A 22,559-nucleotide genomic window follows, 5' to 3' on the forward strand; every position below is an offset into this window, starting at 1 on the left:
ATGACTGACTAGTTACGATTGGTAATACTTAATACTCAAGTATTTATTTATAGTATAGGCATGGCAGGAAATAGGCTTTGGCTGTAAGGGCTTTGATGTTCTAAGGTATAAAGTACTAATTTTTTGGAACTAGGATATTAACTAGTTGATAATTACAGGGTTTCACTAACTAAATAACATACTTATCATAAAAAATACACTTTAGCCTGGTTTGCATAATAGTAATGCACCCGTTTTGTAATCGGAAGATATGAGTGCAAATCTCGTACCGGGCTAGTTACAGATATCTAAATTAATGCGGATTGATGTAATAGTAACATACCTGGCTCATGCCCAGTAAATAGGGGTGCAAATCCTCTGTCCGCATAGCCTCTATACACGTAAAGGCTATAGCTTAATAGGTAAAGCAGTGGGGGCGACAGTATGTAACACTACTGCGTATTTACACGTAAAGTTACCAAATACTTACAAAGCAGAGAGCATACTATAAAAATATATTATAAATCAATTTAGCTTATGAATTATATAAGAAAAAATTTATATGTAATTCACTATAGCTTGTTTTATAAAACATTTTTTTTTTTTATGTTTTATTCATAAAAAAATCCGAGTGCTGGAATTGGTAGACAGGACAAATTTAAGCTTTGTTGACATTATGTCGTGAACGTTCAAGTCGTTCTTCGGATAAGGCTTTAAATAAGCCTAAATAAAATATATGCTATTATTAATAAAAAAGATTATTAAAGTTTAGTAATTTTTCAGCTTTTTAGCTTTATGTTTAAATTTTACTTTGTTATTCCTTTTTTTTAGTATGTATTTTCAATCTACTATAATTTGTTTCGTATATACTTTTGTTTTTCTGATATGCTTTTTAGTTACACAGTTATATAAACATTATATTTTTGTATAACACATGCTTTATTATTTTATTACAGAAGCAAAAGCAGAATTAAACTAGCATTTTAGCTAACATTGTAAGCTGTTAGTTTAAGCTATCATCTTTAGTTATCTTTTTAAACTATCGGTTTAAGTTTTATATCAGCTCTAAGGCCCAATAGTCAAGTGGTTAAGACATAACATTTTCACTGTTCTATGCACGGGTTCGAACCCCGTTTGGGCTTAACAAAAAATAAAGGTTTATAAACTTAAGGGGATATAGTTTAATTGGTAAAACTGCGATTTTGCATATCGTTATTTTAGGATCGAGTCCTAATATCTCCAGATGGTAAAATTAAATTTAAAATTATTATTCATTTATTATTATATAAAATACAAAAGATCATTTTGCAAAAAAGATTGTATTTTATTTTTGATTTCTTTAAAAACAAAAAAGTATGTTGAGCTTTTTATGTTGCGTCTTTCTAATACCTTATTTATTTGTAAGTTTATTTTCCTTTTCCTATTAAGATTTAAATTTTAAATTAAGTTCTATCCGTTACTCCCCTATTCGTGTATGATAACATGGAAGATCAGAAAGCAGAATTTTGAAAGGATAATAAAGGTAAGTCTGGTGTTTACAGGTGAATAAATACAGTTACTGGTAGTTCTTATGTAGGAAGTAGTACGGTTCTAAACAGAAGAATTAAATGTTATTTAGATACTAATTATCTTAAAACATATAAACATAGGTCTGTTATATACTCAGATATTCTAAAGTATGGTTTAAGTGTATTCAGGTTGGAGATACTTGAGCGTTGTGCTAAAGAAGATGTTACTTTGAGAGAACAGTTTTATTTAGATACTATAAAATCAACCTACAATATACTTATGGCTGGTTCTTCATTAGGGTTTAAGCATTTTTACTCCACTATAGTACAAATGAAGGAAAGAAATAATAATAACCATCCTTTTTTAGGTAGAGAACACAGTGAAGAGTCTAAGTTAAAAATGTCTTTTTCATCTCGTCTATATTCACCAGTTAAATAACTATATCTTGAAACAGGTAAGGAAAAACTTTTTAATTATAATGTACAAGCTGCTAATTTCTTAAAGATTAGTGAATGAACTATTCTAAATATAAAAAGAATGGAGCTGTCTTTAAAAATAGATGAAGTATATTAGCTGTAGATAAATAGGGGTAACTTACAAAAAAAAAAAGCCCAGGTAGCTCAATTGGTAGAGCGAAACTTTGAAGGTGTTTAGGTTATAAGTTCAAATCTTATCTTGGGCAAGGTGAGTAGATAACCATCGATCTTCCTCTATAGAAGAAAGAGTGGTAATTATATCAGCTAGTAGATACTGGCCACAGTCGAGACATATATAAATCCACACTCCGGTTTAAATAGATTAATGTGGTTTTATTGTACTTTTATTAGAGCAAGAAAATTTTTAAACAAAAGAGAAATTAGCTCAATTGGTAGAGCAAAATATATCTTGATCAGTGTATTGGGTTAAAGGTTCGAATCCTTTATTTCTTACCCTTTAAAAATTTCTAAGGGGATATTAAGAATTCATATATTTAGTTTAATTTAAATGGAAAAAAATGGGTATGCTGAAATTGGTAGACAGGTCCCGCTTAGGACGGGGTGAAGTTAATTCATATAAGTTCGAGTCTTATTACCCATAAAATTTTTATTTTTATAACTTATTCTATACATAGATTTTTAAATATATTAAATAACTCTTAATCAAAATAAGACTTTTTATTTTTGAAAGAACTATTGTTTATAATTGAAATACTTATTTTAATATGTAGTAGACTAATGGTAAGTCATAAATTTTTGGTATTTACTTATGGGTGTTCGAATCACCCCTACATAGAACAAACAATTTAAGGTGGATATAGTTCAATCGGTAGAACAACTGTATGTGGAACAGTAAGTTCCCTGTTCGATTCAGGGTATCCTCCCAGGCTCAGGCCTTCTCAACGACAATTATAAAAAAAAAAATACTGCACAGCTTCTTTTTGAGCTATGTAAGATCGAAAATATGGCGAATTTAGGTGAGTAAGCCAGGATAGTTCAATCGGTAGAACATTAATTTCATGCATTAAGAATGGGAATTCAATTTTCTCTCCTGGCTTAAAACAACAAAAAATGTTAATTCTATCACTAATTATATCATAACATTATATGGAATCCGTTGTATGAGCAGTGGTATCCTTATTACATTTATATTTATCCCATAAAGTTTATTAAATTCAGCTAATATATTAGCATACACAAAAAAAGCCTGTGCAAAAGGCATAAATATGTTTTTATTTATATGGTTCAAACCCATAGGCAGACTCAGATTTTGTAAATATATTTAAAGTGTGACGGAATATCTGTTGTTAAAGATGCTATTGCTTCACAAAGTCAAACATTTGACAACAATACACATATAATACTGTTAATTACAAAGGTTATAAGAATTATCGAGGTAATAGTGCATCAAGGGTAAGAATGGATCTGGTGGTAATAGTGGTGAGGTTAATTCCAACAATATTGCAAAAGGTTTCAGCTTTCTAGGTTTTCTATATAAATTAACGGAATTAACTTATTTTCTAGATGACATAAGAACAAATCTTATAAATGAAATAAATAATAGCCCTATTATAATTACCTTTACGCAAAGAGGTTTTAGAGTTAACAGCTTAACAATACAATGACTATGTGTAAAGTTTGTAATAAAAACATTAGTAGGTTTAATAATATTATAGAGTTTATTTGAAATATTCCAGAGCATCATAGGTATTTCTTCAATAGTGAACGGACTAATCTCAGAATATTTAACATAAGTATTAACGTTTTAGTAACTAGGTCAAGATATTACGTTTGTTGTTATTAAAGGTAAGAAAAGATACTTAAAAATATTAAAAATCTAACTTGTGATATAAAATGTAAGTTATATTTACTTTATTAACTTAAAGATCATAATATAACAGGAAAGTCCGTGATTTAAACATAACTTTGGAGATTAAAGTGAGGCACAAGCCTAGGTAATTCACAGAAAATATAAAAATAAAAACCTAGCGTGTTTTATTTTATTTAAAAAGAAAGCCTGCATAAATCTTTTTTTTTTTAGTCAAATCTTACAAGACAAGACTCGGCTTACTGCTATCCAAGTAATTTATAAAAAAAAGTTATATATTTTAAAAAAGATATATATTTTAAAAAGATATTCTTAACAAAATATACATATATAAATATATAATAATGTGTACATCATCAAAAATTTACAATTAAAAAAATTATTAAAATATCTAATATATTTATTTAACAGATATACTCGTACTATCCTTTAAAATATGCCATCTTTATGTGTAACTTTATAATAGTCTATTTTTATTAAACAATGTTATATATACAAACAAATATGTCCATTCTTGAAGTGTGATTCATTACAGGTTGTTTTTTATTAGGTATTATAATTATAAGTATATTGCTTATGTCTAGTAATTATAATGCTAATACTAATTTTTTGGGTAGTACAGCTGGTGAAACCTCTAATCCTAGGCAAAAATTAAGTATAATGTTAATAGCTCAACTTTTACATAATAATGCTAACCCTAATAGACCTCTTAATTACCAGGGTTTTCCTTTAAATCACCCGGGGTACCTAGATAATGAAAAAAAAAAACTAAGCTGGTCTCTATTATAAGATCTTCCACCATTTCTGATCAGTATAGGTTTGGGTCATCGATTAATAACTTCTATATTAAACACACATAACTATCCAGTTATAACTCCAGAAATCATAGGTACAGTTTTAGAGGTAGAATCCTTATCTTAAATGGTTTGATTTATATATTAGATAGCGGATATTTTATTAATTATACTTGTGCTATTACAAAGTTTATCTTGTTTTATCTATAATATACAAATTCTAAAATAAAGCATAGGAAATAAGTATTATTTACAAAGATATTCTTTAAAATTACACGCTAAAAATTATTAAAATATCTAATATATTTATTTAACAGATATACTTGTACTATCCTTTAAAATATGCCATCCTTATGTGTAACTTTATAATAGTCTATTTTTATTAAACGATGTTATATTTACAAACAATTATGTCCATTCTGGAGGTATTAGCTATTACCGTGCCTGTATTATTAACCGTAGCTTTTATAACCATAGCAGAAAGAAAAACAATGGCTAGTATGCAAAGAAGAGTAGGGCCCAATGCAGTTGGTTGATACGGTCTACTTCAAGCTTTTGCAGACCTTAAACTTTTATTAAAAGAATATGTTTCTCCTACACAAGCGAATATATTTTTATTTTTTCTTGGTCCTATTATAACTTTAATATTTTCATTATTAGGTTATGCTGTTATACCATATGGTCCTGGTTTAATGATACTAGATTACAATATTGGTATACTATATCTTTTAGCTATGTCTTCCTTAGCTACATATGGAATATTATTAGCAGGATGATCTGCTAATTCTAAATATGCTTTTTTAGGTTCTTTAAGGAGTACAGCTCAATTAATTAGCTATGAATTAATATTAAGTTCTGCTATTCTTCTTGTAGTGTTATTAGCAGGTAGTTTAGACATAACTGTTATTATAGAAGCTCAAAGAGCTATTTGATATATAATACCTTTATTTCCTATATTCCTTGTGTTCTTTATAGGATCTATTGCAGAAACAAACAGAGCACCCTTTGATTTGGCAGAGGCTGAATCAGAATTAGTTAGTGGGTTTATGACTGAACATTCAGCTGTTATTTTTGTATTTTTCTTTTTAGCTGAATATGCTAGTATTGTACTTATTTGTATTTTAAACAGTATTTTATTTTTAGGTGGTTATCTTTTTGACTTTAACTATTTCCTTTATCCATATTTATTGTTATTACAAAATATTGCTGGTGATAGTTATATGTCTTTAACAGATAATGAATCTAATTTTAATGTTATTAACTTTGATAATTATAGTACAGTAATAGGAACATTAGTAAGTGGTTTAGTTATAGGTGTAAAAGCTTGTATTATGATTTTTACTTTCATCTGGGCGAGAGCCTCATTTCCACGTATAAGATATGACCAATTAATGTCATATTGTTGAACAGTCTTATTACCTATAGTTATTGCATTCATTATACTAGTCCCTTGTATCTTATATAGTTTTGATATTATACCTTGTAATATTCCTGTGTTATAGGTTATACTATCTTTTATAATGTATACTACGTTAAAACTTGTTATATTTAGAAAATAGGTCTTAAACCTATTTTATGAGAAAAGATGTAAAAATCCTTCCTTTTCTCTCTAGTATAACAAACCCCAGTTTATGAGTTGACATCTAATTGGAAAATTGCATACCAGCCGCAACCTGGTTTGTAAGGGAGAAGCTTTTTTAAAGGTTAAACTTTATAAAGATTAAAGCCCAATAAAAAAAAAGATATAAAAAACTTGTACAAGAATCTTCCATCTTTAAGGTTTTTATATAAAATAAAAAACTCTTATTAGTTTAACGGTAGAACAAAAAGTACCTAAATTATATATCTAAATTCGAATTTTAGATAACAACACTAAAAGAAATAAAGAATAGAATTACGCTTTTTTACCTTAATATATTTATGGTGTGAATTAAATATTAACATATAGATTATATGTTTATACTTATGGAGTATTTATATGTTAGATTATAATGTTATTATTATCTTTACTTTTAATTCCGATTTTTGGTGTAGTTGCAATATTAGTGAATAAAGAGAATGGAGTTTCATTAAAAAATGTTAAATTAATAGCTCTAACTACCTCTATAGTTAATTTATTCATTTCTTTAATTATTTTCATTTTATTTGATTAGTACAAATCAATTTGAAGTTTGTACAATTAGATAATAAATAAGTTATAATTATTGTAGTTAGTATACAAAATAGATAGATAAACTGTCTTCATTAAATATTAAATACAATAATTATTTCATGGTATTCTTGTAAACTGAAATCTATTTAATGTAAAGTCAAATAAAATGAAAATAATTAAAGAAATGAATAAATTAACTATAGAGGTAGTTATTTTATTAATTTAACATTTTTAATGAAACTCCATTCTCTTTATTCACTAATATTGCAACTACCAAAAATCGGAATTAAAAGTAAAGATAATAATAACATTTATAAAAAAAAATAGGATAAGTATTAACTCTCTATGGAGTATTGTATAGCCTATTATTGCATATATAATCTAACATATAAATACTATCCTATAAGTATAAACATATAATCTATATGTTAATATTTATCACACCATAAATATATTAAGGTAAAAAGCGTAATTTATTCTTTATTTTTTTAGTGTTGTTATCTAAAATTCGAATTTAGATATATAATTTAGGTACTTTTTGTTCTACCGTTAAACTAATAAGAGTTTTTTATTTTATATAAAAACCTTAAAGATGGAAGATTCTTGTACAAGTTTTTTATATCTTTTTTTTTTTATTGGGCTTTAATCTTTATAAAGTTTAACCTTTAAAAAAGCTTCTCCCTTACAAACCAGGTTGCGGCTGGTATGCAATTTTCCAATTAGATGTCAACTCATAAACTGGGGTTTGTTATACTAGAGAGAAAAGGAAGGATTTTTACATCTTTTCTCATAAAATAGGTTTAAGACCTACCTTTTCTAAATATAACAAGTTTTAACGTAGTATACATTATAAAAGATAGTATAACCTATAACACAGGAATATTACAAGGTATAATATCAAAACTATATAAGATACAAGGGACTAGTATAATGAATGCAATAACTATAGGTAATAAGACTGTTCAACAATATGACATTAATTGGTCATATCTTATACGTGGAAATGAGGCTCTCGCCCAGATGAAAGTAAAAATCATAATACAAGCTTTTACACCTATAACTAAACCACTTACTAATGTTCCTATTACTGTACTATAATTATCAAAGTTAATAACATTAAAATTAGATTCATTATCTGTTAAAGACATATAACTATCACCAGCAATATTTTGTAATAACAATAAATATGGATAAAGGAAATAGTTAAAGTCAAAAAGATAACCACCTAAAAATAAAATACTGTTTAAAATACAAATAAGTACAATACTAGCATATTCAGCTAAAAAGAAAAAATACAAAAATAACAGCTGAATGTTCAGTCATAAACCCACTAACTAATTCTGATTCAGCCTCTGCCAAATCAAAGGGTGCTCTGTTTGTTTCTGCAATAGATCCTATAAAGAACACAAGGAATATAGGAAATAAAGGTATTATATACAAATAGCTCTTTGAGCTTCTATAATAACAGTTATGTCTAAACTACCTGCTAATAACACTACAAGAAGAATAGCAGAACTTAATATTAATTCATAGCTAATTAATTGAGCTGTACTCCTTAAAGAACCTAAAAAAGCATATTTAGAATTAGCAGATCATCCTGCTAATAATATTCCATATGTAGCTAAGGAAGACATAGCTAAAAGATATAGTATACCAATATTGTAATCTAGTATCATTAAACCAGGACCATATGGTATAACAGCATAACCTAATAATGAAAATATTAAAGTTATAATAGGACCAAGAAAAAATAAAAATATATTCGCTTGTGTAGGAGAAACATATTCTTTTAATAAAGTTTAAGGGCATCTGCAAAAGCTTGAAGTAGACTGTATCAACCAACTGCATTGGGCCCTACTCTTCTTTGCATACTAGCCATTGTTTTTCTTTCTGCTATGGTTATAAAAGCTACGGTTAATAATACAGGCACGGTAATAGCTAATACCTCCAGAATGGACATAATTGTTTGTAAATATAACATCGTTTAATAAAAATAGACTATTATAAAGTTACACATAAGGATGGCATATTTTAAAGGATAGTACAAGTATATCTGTTAAATAAATATATTAGATATTTTAATAATTTTTAGCGTGTAATTTTAAAGAATATCTTTGTAAATAATACTTATTTCCTATGCTTTATTTTAGAATTTGTATATTATAGATAAAACAAGATAAACTTTGTAATAGCACAAGTATAATTAATAAAATATCCGCTATCTAATATATAAATCAAACCATTTAAGATAAGGATTCTACCTCTAAAACTGTACCTATGATTTCTGGAGTTATAACTGGATAGTTATATGTGTGTTTAATATAGAAGTTATTAATCGATGACCCAAACCTATACTGATCAGAAATGGTGGAAGATCTTATAATAGAGACCAGCTTAGTTTTTTTCATTATCTAGGTACCCTGGGTGATTTAAGGAAAACCCTGGTAATTAAGAGGTCTATTAGGGTTAGCATTATTATGTAAAAGTTGAGCTATTAACATTATACTTAATTTTTGCCTAGGATTAGAGGTTTCACCAGCTGTACTACCCAAAAAAATTAGTATTAGCATTATAATTACTAGACATAAGCAATATACTTATAATTATAATACCTAATAAAAAACAACCTGTAATGAATCACACTTCAAGAATGGACATATTTGTTTGTATATATAACATTGTTTAATAAAAATAGACTATTATAAAGTTACACATAAAGATGGCATATTTTAAAGGATAGTATGAGTATATCTGTTAAATAAATATATTAGATATTTTAATAATTTTTTTAATTGTAAATTTTTGATGTATAAATATGATGTATAAATATGATGTATAAATATGATGTATAAATATGATGTATAAATATGATGTATAAATATGATGTATAAATATGATGTATAAATATGATGTATAAATACGATGTACACATTATTATATATTTATATATGTATATTTTGTTAAGAATATCTTTTTAAAATATATATCTTTTTTAAAATATATAACTTTTTTTATAAATTACTTGGATAGCAGTAAGCCGAGTCTTGTCTTGTAAGATTTGACTAAAAAAAAGATTTATGCAGGCTTTCTTTTTAAATAAAATAAAACACGCTAGGTTTTTATTTTTTATATTTTCTGTGAATTACCTAGGCTTGTGCCTCACTTTAATCTCCAAAGTTATGTTTAAATCACGGACTTTCCTGTTATATTATGATCTTTAAGTTAATAAAGTAAATATAACTTACATTTTATATCACAAGTTAGATTTTTAATATTTTTAAGTATCTTTTCTTACCTTTAATAACAACAAACGTAATATCTTGACCTAGTTACTAAAACGTTAATACTTATGTTAAATATTCTGAGATTAGTCCGTTCACTATTGAAGAAATACCTATGATGCTCTGGAATATTTCAAATAAACTCTATAATATTATAAACCTACTAATGTTTTTATTACAAACTTTACACATAGTCATTGTATTGTTAAGCTGTTAACTCTAAAACCTCTTTGCGTAAAGGTAATTATAATAGGGCTATTATTTATTTCATTTATAAGATTTGTTCTTATGTCATCTAGAAAATAAGTTAATTCCGTTAATTTATATAGAAAACCTAGAAAGCTGAAACCTTTTGCAATATTGTTGGAATTAACCTCACCACTATTACCACCAGATCCATTCTTACCCTTGATGCACTATTACCTCGATAATTCTTATAACCTTTGTAATTAACAGTATTATATGTGTATTGTTGTCAAATGTTTGACTTTGTGAAGCAATAGCATCTTTAACAGGATAGTAATATTCCGTCACACTTTAAATATATTTACAAAATCTGAGTCTGCCTATGGGTTTGAACCATATAAATAAAAACATATTTATGCCTTTTGCACAGGCTTTTTTTGTGTATGCTAATATATTAGCTGAATTTAATAAAGGCCTGAGCCTGGGAGGATACCCTGAATCGAACAGGGAACTTACTGTTCCACATACAGTTGTTCTACCGATTGAACTATATCCACCTTAAATTGTTTGTTCTATGTAGGGGTGATTCGAACACCCATAAGTAAATACCAAAAATTTATGACTTACCATTAGTCTACTACATATTAAAATAAGTATTTCAATTATAAACAATAGTTCTTTCAAAAATAAAAAGTCTTATTTTGATTAAGAGTTATTTAATATATTTAAAAATCTATGTATAGAATAAGTTATAAAAATAAAAATTTTATGGGTAATAAGACTCGAACTTATATGAATTAACTTCACCCCGTCCTAAGCGGGACCTGTCTACCAATTTCAGCATACCCATTTTTTTCCATTTAAATTAAACTAAATATATGAATTCTTAATATCCCCTTAGAAATTTTTAAAGGGTAAGAAATAAAGGATTCGAACCTTTAACCCAATACACTGATCAAGATATATTTTGCTCTACCAATTGAGCTAATTTCTCTTTTGTTTAAAAATTTTCTTGCTCTAATAAAAGTACAATAAAACCACATTAATCTATTTAAACCGGAGTGGGATTTATATATGTCTCGACTGTGGCCAGTATCTACTAGCTGATATAATTACCACTCTTTCTTCTATAGAGGAAGATCGATGGTTATCTACTCACCTTGCCCAAGATAAGATTTGAACTTATAACCTAAACACCTTCAAAGTCGCTCTACCAATTGAGCTACCTGGGCTTTTTTTTTTTGTAAGTTACCCCTATTTATCTACAGCTAATATACTTCATCTATTTTTAAAGACAGCTCCATTCTTTTTATATTTAGAATAGTTCATTCACTAATCTTTAAGAAATTAGCAGCTTGTACATTATAATTAAAAAGTTTTTCCTTACCTGTTTCAAGATATAGTTATTTAACTGGTGAATATAGACGAGATGAAAAAGACATTTTTAACTTAGACTCTTCACTGTGTTCTCTACCTAAAAAAGGATGGTTATTATTATTTCTTTCCTTCATTTGTACTATAGTGGAGTAAAAATGCTTAAACCCTAATGAAGAACCAGCCAATTTAAGTATATTGTAGGTTGATTTTATAGTATCTAAATAAAACTGTTCTCTCAAAGTAACATCTTCTTTAGCACAACGCTCAAGTATCTCCAACCTGAATACACTTAAACCATACTTTAGAATATCTGAGTATATAACAGACCTATGTTTATATGTTTTAAGATAATTAGTATCTAAATAACATTTAATTCTTCTGTTTAGAACCGTACTACTTCCTACATAAGAACTACCAGTAACTGTATTTATTCACCTGTAAACACCAGACTTACCTTTATTATCCTTTCAAAATTCTGCTTTCTGATCTTCCATGTTATCATACACGAATAGGGAGTAACGGATAGAACTTAATTTAAAATTTAAATCTTAATAGGAAAAGGAAAATAAACTTACAAATAAATAAGGTATTAGAAAGACGCAACATAAAAAGCTCAACATACTTTTTTGTTTTTAAAGAAATCAAAAATAAAATACAATCTTTTTTGCAAAATGATCTTTTGTATTTTTTATATAATAATAAATGAATAATAATTTTAAATTTAATTTTACCATCTGGAGATATTAGGACTCGATCCTAAAATAACGATATGCAAAATCGCAGTTTTACCAATTAAACTATATCCCCTTAAGTTTATAAACCTTTATTTTTTTTTGTTAAGCCCAAACGGGGTTCGAACCCGTGCATAGAACAGTGAAAATGTTATGTCTTAACCACTTGACTATTGGGCCTTAGAGCTGATATAAAACTTAAACCGATAGTTTAAAAAGATAACTAAAGATGATAGCTTAAACTAACAGCTTACAATGTTAGCTAAAATGCTAGTTTAATTCTGCTTTTGCTTCTGTAATAAAATAATAAAGCATGTGTTATACAAAAATATAATGTTTATATAACTGTGTAACTAAAAAGCATATCAGAAAAACAAAAGTATATACGAAACAAATTATAGTAGATTGAAAATACATACTAAAAAAAAAGGAATAACAAAGTAAAATTTAAACATATAAAGCTAAAAAGCTGAAAAATTACTAAACTTTAATAATCTTTTTTATTAATAATAGCATATATTTTATTTAGGCTTATTTAAAGCCTTATCCGAAGAACGACTTGAACGTTCACGACATAATGTCAACAAAGCTTAAATTTGTCCTGTCTACCAATTCCAGCACTCGGATTTTTTTTTATGAATAAAACATAAAAAAAAAAATGTTTTATAAAACAAGCTATAGTGAATTACATATAAATTTTTTCTTATATAATTCATAAGCTAAATTGATTTATAATATATTTTTATAGTATGCTCTCTGCTTTGTAAGTATTTGGTAACTTTACGTGTAAATACGCAGTAGTGTTACATACTGTCGCCCCCCACCTTTTTAACCAATTACTGGCCTACAGTAGGCGAATACAGGTTTAGTGGGTACTAGTATGCATAGTGGATGTAGATCTCACCTTTTAAGGCCAGAATGATTCGAACACTCATCTGAGCTATTATGAGCAGCTTGCTTTACCTATTAAGCTATAGCCTTTACGTGTATAGAGGCTATGCGGACAGAGGATTTGCACCCCTATTTACTGGGCATGAGCCAGGTATGTTACTATTACATCAATCCGCATTAATTTAGATATCTGTAACTAGCCCGGTACGAGATTTGCACTCATATCTTCCGATTACAAAACGGGTGCATTACTATTATGCAAACCAGGCTAAAGTGTATTTTTTATGATAAGTATGTTATTTAGTTAGTGAAACCCTGTAATTATCAACTAGTTAATATCCTAGTTCCAAAAAATTAGTACTTTATACCTTAGAACATCAAAGCCCTTACAGCCAAAGCCTATTATCCATTGCAATCGGTTACCATCGCCACGGCGATAGAATGGAATAATTACAGTCTAATATGTTATAACTAACATACGTGCGGATCGTAATGTTATACTACGTTTCTAAGAGTATCCTAAGGTAAGCTTCGTGCCTAGATGCATTCAGCACTTATCTTAACTAACATAGCTTTCCTGCCATGCCTATACTATAAATAAATACTTGAGTATTAAGTATTACCAATCGTAACTAGAGTCATCTTTTTTAGTGTATTCCCTAGTTAGATGTTTTGAATTTGATATAGGAAATTAGTTTTTTTTACAAATTAATCTGTATTACTGTTCTTATTCACAAGATACCCATTATCCATTTACTAAGAATAACCTATTCTCGTTCTCAACCCTTTTAATATCTCAGCGTATAAACAACAGGTAAACCATAGGTTACCATACCCAACTCCTTTCGTACGAAGGGGCTATCCTTATTTTACTCTAATTTCCTCTAGAAGATAGAAACCATACTGTCTCACGACGTATTTAACCCAGCTCGTGTAGCTCTTTAATCGACGAACAGTCGTACCCTTCATGATTCCTACATTCATGTGGATGAGCTAAGCCGACATCGAGGTGCCAAACTGCGCACTCAATTTGTACTCTCTGGCGCAATTAGCCTGTTATCCCCAGCGTAGCTTTTTCAATAATACAAGACCTTTCCTTACTGCGTCTTGCGGTCTTTATGCCCTGCTTACGCAACTGATAGACGTGTATGTCAAACAGTAAAGCAAGATTAAGCCATTAAACTTTGGAAGTATATATCAATATCATTTTATTATGATTAAAAATAACTGATAGTATTATCTATATAAAAACTTGTAAGTAATTATTAATGATTAATACCATATATACACCTATTTTCCACATAGGTAAAATCTTACTTAGCTTAAATTGTTTTAATTCTAACTCAAATAGAAATATAACTGAATTAGTTATAGATACTTAAACCTTTATTTCGTTTCTTGACTAGTGAATAGTCAATTATGCACCTGGATTGCACATATAAAGTAAATATAAAAAATAACAAACTAAATATAATTAATTTAAAAATACATAAAGCAATAATTTAATAAAGCCCTATGTATTTTGCGTATTGCATATTACAAAATTAAATTTGGATACTCCCAGGTACTCTTTATGGGATCTGTGCCCGCATAAACCATCTGCTAGCCATTGTCTCCTGAGATTTATCTCCTTTTCTGGATTACCTTCAGACGTCGGTAAACAATATGAATGTAAACATATTCTACTGATATAACAGTCAGAGTAAAGGTGTTTCAATTGTGTATAGCAACTACCTTATTCACTAGAACCTGTCAAATTATACCCTATAACTAGTAACAGTAAAGCTGCATGGGGTCTTCTCGTCTATCTAGAGATAGGCAGTATCTTCACTGCCATTCCAATTTCACTGAGCCAACCATTGAGACAGCTGTTGCATCGTGAGATCATTCATGCGCGACATCATTTAAATGCCAAGGTATTTCGCTACCTTAGGACCCTTATAGGTAAGGCCGCCATTAAATGGGGGTTCCTTCAAAACCTAAACTATTTTAGTCGTCTAAGAAAATCCGTTAACCAGCCATCATTGGGCAGATAGCGCACTCTATACATTGATTTACATCTTACGCAAAGTGCTGTGTTTTAATTAAACAGTCGTGCAACACCATTCTATGTCTCCTCTTCCTATCCTGATATTAATCAGTAGGAATGGCACACCTTCTCCCTCAGTTACGGTGTCAATTTGCCGAGTTCCTTAATGGTTGTTAGCTCAAACGCCTTCGTATTCTCTACTAGCTTACTTGTGGTAGTTTTTAGGTACGGTTTTTTTTCTTAATCTTAAATTGAGCTATAGTTTATTTCCTAAGAAAAAAAATGCAAAAAAATATTTTAATACTTTTATAGTTTTTTCTCTTTTCGCCCTCGGAATTCATATAATTCCTTCAGAAGTATGTTTTTTTTCCAGAACATTTTACTCTAGTTTATGTTGTCAAAACATTTCCTTTTTCCTCATCACTTTACCCTTTAGGTTAAATTTAGAGACCGATTTAATCCAAGTTCAGCCCTTATAGGGATCATTCTCCTCGACTAACCCATAAGCTTAAGGCGAGAGATTACTCTTTTTCGTTACTCATGTCAGCATTCTCACTTGGGATATTTTATTGTAATTTACTGTTTATGCAGCCAAGCAAACTTTCATCTATATATACAACGTTCATCCTACTCGATAATAAATCTACAGGTGTTGTTTGATTTTGCAAAGAGTAATTGCTATCTGTGTTTTTATTGAACTCATGGTACCTTCCTCTTATATAGATATACCTAGCATCTGTTTGCAATACTAATTTACCCAACGTTCCGCTACCCCATAAATAATACTTAAATAACTTTAAGTATATTAAAATAGGCTTAACTTATTCCTATCTTTAATGATGGATCCTGCTTAAGCCTAATAATATTCTTATGGACAAGGTGTCGGTGTTTTGTTTTAGATCCGTTATATCTTCGGCGCTTTTAACTTTTAAGGTTAACTAATTAACCTTTTGAACCAGTGCTCTGTTACGAGGTCTTTAAAAATGGCCGCTTCTAAGCCTATTTCCTGGTTGTATAGTTTAAATACTTCCTTACTTTCACTTAACAAAAACTTTGGAACCTTAAACACTTGTTCTGGGCTGTTTCCTTTGACATACAACCTTATCGTTAAATGTCTGATAGTTCAACATTCATCATTGCCCTTCCGAGAGCAAATCCTCGCGAATAGAGTCTTCACGACATATATGCACAGGGCATTACAATCCTAAAGAGGGTATATAACCCCAAAGGGTAATAAAATCCCTCCGAAAAATAATGCACAATTGTCCGAGATCACAGTTCTGTACCTGCTATGATGTAATTAAACCACATACTTACATATGTTTCGCGGAAAACCAGCTATAGTAGTCAGGATTGTCTTTCACTAACTTACCACAGTTCTTTGGATATCTTTACAACGATAACCCATTCGGCCTTTTATATGCCTGACCATGGTAAGATCACTACTCTTCGGGTCTCTATTTAGATACTAATTCATTAATTAATAATTGGATTATCTAGGCAAATTATATAATATTAACGTCTAATCTTAGAAAACAATATTAGCTTTCTATATTAGAGTTTTATGTTTTATTTTTAGTTACTTGCTTGCATCTAATTAGAACTTGCTGACCCATTATACAAAAGGTACGCTCTCATATGTTTATTAAACTTACCTTGAGCTGCTTATAAGACTACAATTTATTCTGGTTTCCTTCACAGTACTTTACTCTATCGCTTGTATATTATATTAAGGCTTAGAGGAAGGTTCCCCTTTATTCAAACAGATTAACCCATTTTACTTGCAGCCTATTATCTAGTTTCATTCACACTACTCATAGAATCTCGTTTGATTTATTTTCCTGAAGCTACTAAGATACTTCAATTCACTCCGTTTCAGTCGAAAAATTTAGCCATTGGGTCTTTTGAATTATACCCAAGTTTTATTTAATATACAGCTTTTTAAGCTCTCTAATAGTCTCTTTATATACTTGCCATAAAATTACCTCTTAAAATATATAACAAATATTTTTAAGAGTTTAAAATTATGAAATAATACATTACATATCAAATACATTACTATATATTTATATATACAATTTTTTTTAATCATATATCGGGTTATTATGATTCGAACATAACTATTCCTCAACCCAAATGAGGCGCCTAACCAACCCGGCCCTAACCGCTTATAATGCTAAATGTATTTTATAAAAACATTATATTTATAAAAACACTTTACATTTATATAAAAACATCCTATTTATAAAAACATCCTATTTATAAAAACATCCTATTTATAAAAACATCATACCTTAAAAACACCATATATTTATAAAAACATCCTATATTTATAAAAACATCGTATACCCTATAACTAGTAACAGTAAAGCTGCATGGGGTTTTCTCGTCTATTTATCTCCTTTTCTGGATTACCTTCAGACGTCGGTAAACAATATGAATGTAAACATACTCTACTGATATAACAACCAGAGTAAAGGTGTTTCAATTATGTATAGCAACTACCTTATTGACTAGAACCTATTAAACTATATTTTTATAAAAACATCCTATATCTATATAAACATCTATTTATATAAAAATACAAAGCTTATGTTTCAATGTATAATCCTAGTTTTATAAGTAACTGTAAACTCTATAAGTTAACTTTAATAATTGATTAATTAAATTAACGGAGTACTTGTTTTTAAATATCTTTAAGGCCAGTTGTTACTAGTGAACATATTTATAAACATATATATAATTTTTGGTAAACAATATAAATGTTATTTAGAGTAAAAAATATATTAAAACATAAAATATATTTTTCACCCTTAAAGTGCGTACAAGACTCGAACTTGTAAGAACATGTCCGTAGCATGTCATTATACCAATTTAACTAACGCACTGATTGATTCCTCAACGAATTGAACGTCGATCACATCCTTATCAAAAATGCGCTTTACCTATTAAGCTAAGGAACCTTAATTATATAAATAATAACATAATAAAAATTAATAGAATATCCTTAAAAAAATACAACAACTTAAAATGAGATTTAAAACATTTTTATAAAAAAAATTATTAAATTCAAATAAGTGGTATTATAAATTCGAATAAGTGATATTATAAATCTAAATTTATAAACAATATAAGAATATTATCTAGTAATTAATATTTATACTATAAAAATAGTTTTTATAAAATAAATAATCTTAAAATATCATTATATTTATAACAAGAGCATCCAGACTTGAACTGGAAATTTGAAGTTTGAAGCTTCCTATTTTACCAATTAAACTATACTCTTTTTAATAAAATTTCTAACACCATATAATGTAACTAAGGAAGTGTCATAAACTTAAAAATATATTTATCTAAGTTAAACTGTATACCATAAACTATATCAAGTTCAATGTTCTTTTTTTTTAATATATAAGTTAGCATAGTTAAATAATTTTATGATAATTTGGTTATTATATTAATTTAGCTATTTATATAGACATAGTAGTTTTTACCCTTTCCGGAAAAGAGTGGATTTGAACCACCAGGTGTTAAACACAATATTTAGCAAATATCTCGCCTTACCAATAGCAACTTTTCCTTTCCGGTACCCTTAGGGTTCCTAAAGGAACCCTACAAGGGTAGTTATAAATATAGTCTTGTTAAATGTTTTATATTTTTAAATTAAATATAATCTTAAAATCAAATACTATGTTATAATAGAATACAATGTTAGAATCAAATACTATGCTATAATAGAATAAAATGTTAGAATCAAATACAATAAAATACGAGTTAGACCGGACTCGAACCAGCACCTCCTTTCGTGACAAGAAAAGCCTCTACCAATTAAGTTACTAACTCTACGGCTAACCGAATTCGAATCGGTATAAATCGTTTGGAAGACGACAAGTTTACCATTAACCTATAGCCGTATATATTCACAAGATCTAAGGGACTTGAACCCTTATAATAATGATTAAAAGTCATACGCTTTACCATTAAGCTAAGATCTCTTTATATCTACCCACGGCTGTGGGTGGTAAGAAATAAGTGATTCGAACACTTAACCTGCCGCGTGTAAAACGGATGCTCTACCAATTACAACCCACCATCGCTAATAATAGTATAATAGAAGTAATTATTAATCATATAGAATAATTACCATATAATATGTTTCCTATACTTGTTATATGAGAAGTTTCTGCTAAATATCCGTCTCATGATACAGATGTTACATTCGTTAATTTTTTTTTTATACTAAAATTATAGAATAAACCATTAGTCATCACCATGTAAGGTAAAACATTATTAACAAAATAATTAAAAAAACTACCTAATAATATAGCTAAGGGTATACTATTAATACTGTCTATTAGCAATTCAGATATTCTTACATTTATTAACATCAATATAAATAAAAATAAAATAGATACAGCTCCAATATACACTAACAAGTAAGCTATTCCTATAAAATTTAGTCCTGTTAAAATTAAATAACCAGAGATAGATAATAAACCTATTAAAAATAAAACAGATACAATAGGATTTTTACTTATAATAACTAATATACTGAATAATATGGCAATTATGTGTAACAAATCTAAATTATATACACTATAACCATTAAATGTAGTTTCATTAACTATATACAACATATAAAATTGTTAATTACCAGTTTCATGACCATTCTTAGACACCTATTACATTTCTAATCACTAGACTACATTTCTAATCGCTTTATTCCACTTAAAAATTCTTATATTACGCTTAAACAATTCTGATATCACGCTTAAACAAAAAATCCTAAAATGAAAGTTATGACTATTTCAGCCCATAATGCAAAAAAACTAAAAATGATAGTTATGACTATAGCTAAGAAATAATGTAATAGGTAAATAAAATTCTTGTAAATGTTTGAAAAGTAAATAACAAGTTTATATAAAATTGTAAGAAATGTTTGAAACTAAAATATAGGGGGGTAATTTAAGGGTATTGGATATAGACTATTTACTTTTAATTCGCTAATACCACAAGCCCTTAAAATAAATCGAGCCCTTAAAATAAATCGAGCCCTTAAAATGAATCGAACATTTATCAGAATATTAACAGTATTCTGCTCTACCGTTGAGCTATAAAGGCTATTAATTAAAATATTATACCCAAATATCTAGAAAGCTATTTTACCCTAAGGAATGATATCACTTTGGCTAGAGACAAGAGATTCGAACTCTTAAAAGCACAAAACTATTGAGTTTACAGCTCAACCCTTCTTACCAATAAAGGAACTCTCCTTTATATTATGTTTTAAATACTTTTTAATATTTTTTTTAGTTTTTACGGTTGTCTTCGTTTTTCAACCGTTTAACTGTCCGGTCACTTTTCAACCGTTTTTACTGCTCAGTAGTTGTTTTTTTGCTTTAAAAGTAATAGTATTAGATAAAAATCTATTTTAATAAGAACACTTAAAAATCTATTTTAATAAGAACACTTAAAAAGCATATTAAAATCACAAAGTAAACAATATATGAGCCTGGCTATGGATTTGAACCATATAAATAAAATCATATTTATGCCTTTTACACAGGCTTTTTTTGGGTGTATCGTTAATATTAATTAATCCCGGGCTAGTTCCCAACCCGAACCGTATTTCGACTTAACACCAATTAGAGTCACGCATACGAAGATTCTTCTGTCAAAAGATCTAAACCCATAAATTTAGAATACCAAACAACAGCCACCAAACTTATTGCGCATACTCCTTTCAGCGCCTGACGAGTGGTTAGTACCTATCTGAGATAAGATTCACCGTGATGTGATTACTCACGATTACTAGTAATTCCTTTTTCATGCAGTCGAATTTCAGACTACAATCCATACTTTATCCTGTTTTGGGATTAGCTCCAATTCGCATTATTGCATCCCTTTGTAAAGGTACATGTGGCACGTCTATAGCCCACAATATTAAGGCCATGATGACTTGTCTTAGTCCCTGTTATCACATCCAATTGTAGGTGGAGAGCTGTCTTATTGTATTAAATAAAACAAGGGTTTACGTTAATTTAATGGACCTAACCAAATCTCACGACATTAACTGAAGACAGCCATGCAACGCATGTGGTCTAAACCTTAGGTTTACATATAAAGTAAACCTCTTTTTTTTAGATCATTCAAATTGTGGTAAGGTTATTCGAGGATCATCGAATTAAATAACATACTTCACTACTGGTTTCAGAAACGGTCTAATGATTTCAGTTCCTGCGTTGCCACATTACTCTTGAGGTGGAGTGCTTCCACTTTCATTTATAGTTCAGCCTAAGGCTAACCTATGGCACTCATCATTGTCTGCCCAGGCTACGGGGGTATCTAATCCTCTTCACTTTCTGAGCCTTCGTCCCTCAACGTCAGTTATAGTACTTTTTTATTAAGAATTTTTAGAGTAAAATTTCTTATTCTTAGATTGAACTTTTTGATTGTTGTTGATTTTTGTTTCAATTTTTAAGCACTTGTACATAGAGGTTTGCCTTCGCCGTTATCAGTCTTATTAGTATTAGCCGATTTCATCTGTACTCCAATAATTCTGACATTTTCCTCTCACATATCAAACTCAAGTGTGGCAGGTACTTTTATAAGCCTTTGCACACCGTCTAGGTACCCTATATACCTGTTAAAGATGACTAACACTCGTCTCCCTTGTCTTACCGCGGCTGCTGGCACAAGATTTGGCCGAGACCTATAGATATAAAGTTTTCATTATAAGCTTTATCCAGAATTTTATAAGACCTAGTCAAGCAAGTTAATAAACCATTTATATTAACTCTCATTCCTGCAAGTTGCTGGTTCAGCCGTTAGGCCATTGACCAAAATTCCTCACTGCTGTACTATACGCACTGGGGTTTTTTCAGACCCAGTGTGGTCAATAGACCTCTCAGTCTTGACTACGGACATAAGCTAAATATGACATTACCATACTTACTACTTATCCGATGGTTATTAATAATCAACTAAGAGCGTATTTTTTTATAAACTACCGTTAAACTAATAGAATTATGTAAGATAATTGTTATAAAAATACGTTATCAATTTTTTTTTTTAGAAATATTCTTATCTAAGACTCGAACTTAGATTCAGATATTAGAAGTATCTTGTTCTACCATTAAACTAATAAGAATTTATTGATGTAATAAATGTTTTTATTTTTAAATAAAATATTACAATGGGTTGTAATTTTAAATCTAAGAGTTACATTTACATTACTATGTATTAATATATATACCACTTAAATGTATTAATCTATCCATATTATTAGATTACTGTATAATTAAATATTATAATTATTTATAA

The 22,559-nt window shown here is 28.7% G+C and overlaps 16 non-coding genes across 16 annotated transcripts; 6 read left to right on the top strand and 10 right to left on the bottom strand.

Moving 5' to 3' along the window:
• The first annotated feature begins 204 nt into the window (after positions 1–204).
• On the top strand, positions 205–275 carry N0V89_012713. The gene has a single exon. It is a non-coding gene; the product is annotated as a tRNA-Thr (tRNA).
• A 773-nt stretch (positions 276–1,048) lies between these two features.
• N0V89_012714 lies at positions 1,049–1,121 on the top strand. Its single transcript has one exon. It is a non-coding gene; the product is annotated as a tRNA-Glu (tRNA).
• A 28-nt stretch (positions 1,122–1,149) lies between these two features.
• On the top strand, positions 1,150–1,221 carry N0V89_012715. Its single transcript has one exon. It is a non-coding gene; the product is annotated as a tRNA-Ala (tRNA).
• An 876-nt stretch (positions 1,222–2,097) lies between these two features.
• On the top strand, positions 2,098–2,170 carry N0V89_012716. The gene has a single exon. It is a non-coding gene; the product is annotated as a tRNA-Phe (tRNA).
• Positions 2,171–2,775: 605 nt separating this feature from the next.
• On the top strand, positions 2,776–2,848 carry N0V89_012717. Its single transcript has one exon. It is a non-coding gene; the product is annotated as a tRNA-His (tRNA).
• A 101-nt stretch (positions 2,849–2,949) lies between these two features.
• N0V89_012718 lies at positions 2,950–3,021 on the top strand. The gene has a single exon. It is a non-coding gene; the product is annotated as a tRNA-Met (tRNA).
• A 7,668-nt stretch (positions 3,022–10,689) lies between these two features.
• Positions 10,690–10,762, bottom strand: N0V89_012719. The gene has a single exon. It is a non-coding gene; the product is annotated as a tRNA-His (tRNA).
• A 1,555-nt stretch (positions 10,763–12,317) lies between these two features.
• N0V89_012720 lies at positions 12,318–12,389 on the bottom strand. The gene has a single exon. It is a non-coding gene; the product is annotated as a tRNA-Ala (tRNA).
• Positions 12,390–12,420: 31 nt separating this feature from the next.
• On the bottom strand, positions 12,421–12,493 carry N0V89_012721. The gene has a single exon. It is a non-coding gene; the product is annotated as a tRNA-Glu (tRNA).
• A 728-nt stretch (positions 12,494–13,221) lies between these two features.
• Positions 13,222–13,294, bottom strand: N0V89_012722. Its single transcript has one exon. It is a non-coding gene; the product is annotated as a tRNA-Met (tRNA).
• A 108-nt stretch (positions 13,295–13,402) lies between these two features.
• On the bottom strand, positions 13,403–13,473 carry N0V89_012723. The gene has a single exon. It is a non-coding gene; the product is annotated as a tRNA-Thr (tRNA).
• A 4,651-nt stretch (positions 13,474–18,124) lies between these two features.
• N0V89_012724 lies at positions 18,125–18,196 on the bottom strand. Its single transcript has one exon. It is a non-coding gene; the product is annotated as a tRNA-Ile (tRNA).
• Positions 18,197–19,006: 810 nt separating this feature from the next.
• On the bottom strand, positions 19,007–19,079 carry N0V89_012725. The gene has a single exon. It is a non-coding gene; the product is annotated as a tRNA-Asp (tRNA).
• An 80-nt stretch (positions 19,080–19,159) lies between these two features.
• Positions 19,160–19,231, bottom strand: N0V89_012726. The gene has a single exon. It is a non-coding gene; the product is annotated as a tRNA-Lys (tRNA).
• Positions 19,232–20,286: 1,055 nt separating this feature from the next.
• Positions 20,287–20,357, bottom strand: N0V89_012727. Its single transcript has one exon. It is a non-coding gene; the product is annotated as a tRNA-Asn (tRNA).
• A 1,958-nt stretch (positions 20,358–22,315) lies between these two features.
• On the bottom strand, positions 22,316–22,386 carry N0V89_012728. Its single transcript has one exon. It is a non-coding gene; the product is annotated as a tRNA-Arg (tRNA).
• Positions 22,387–22,559: the final 173 nt, after the last annotated feature.

This window comes from Didymosphaeria variabile (genome assembly GCF_027946475.1).
Source record: "Didymosphaeria variabile strain IMI 356815 chromosome Unknown scaffold_11, whole genome shotgun sequence".
Classification (NCBI taxonomy): domain Eukaryota; kingdom Fungi; phylum Ascomycota; class Dothideomycetes; order Pleosporales; family Didymosphaeriaceae; genus Didymosphaeria; species Didymosphaeria variabile.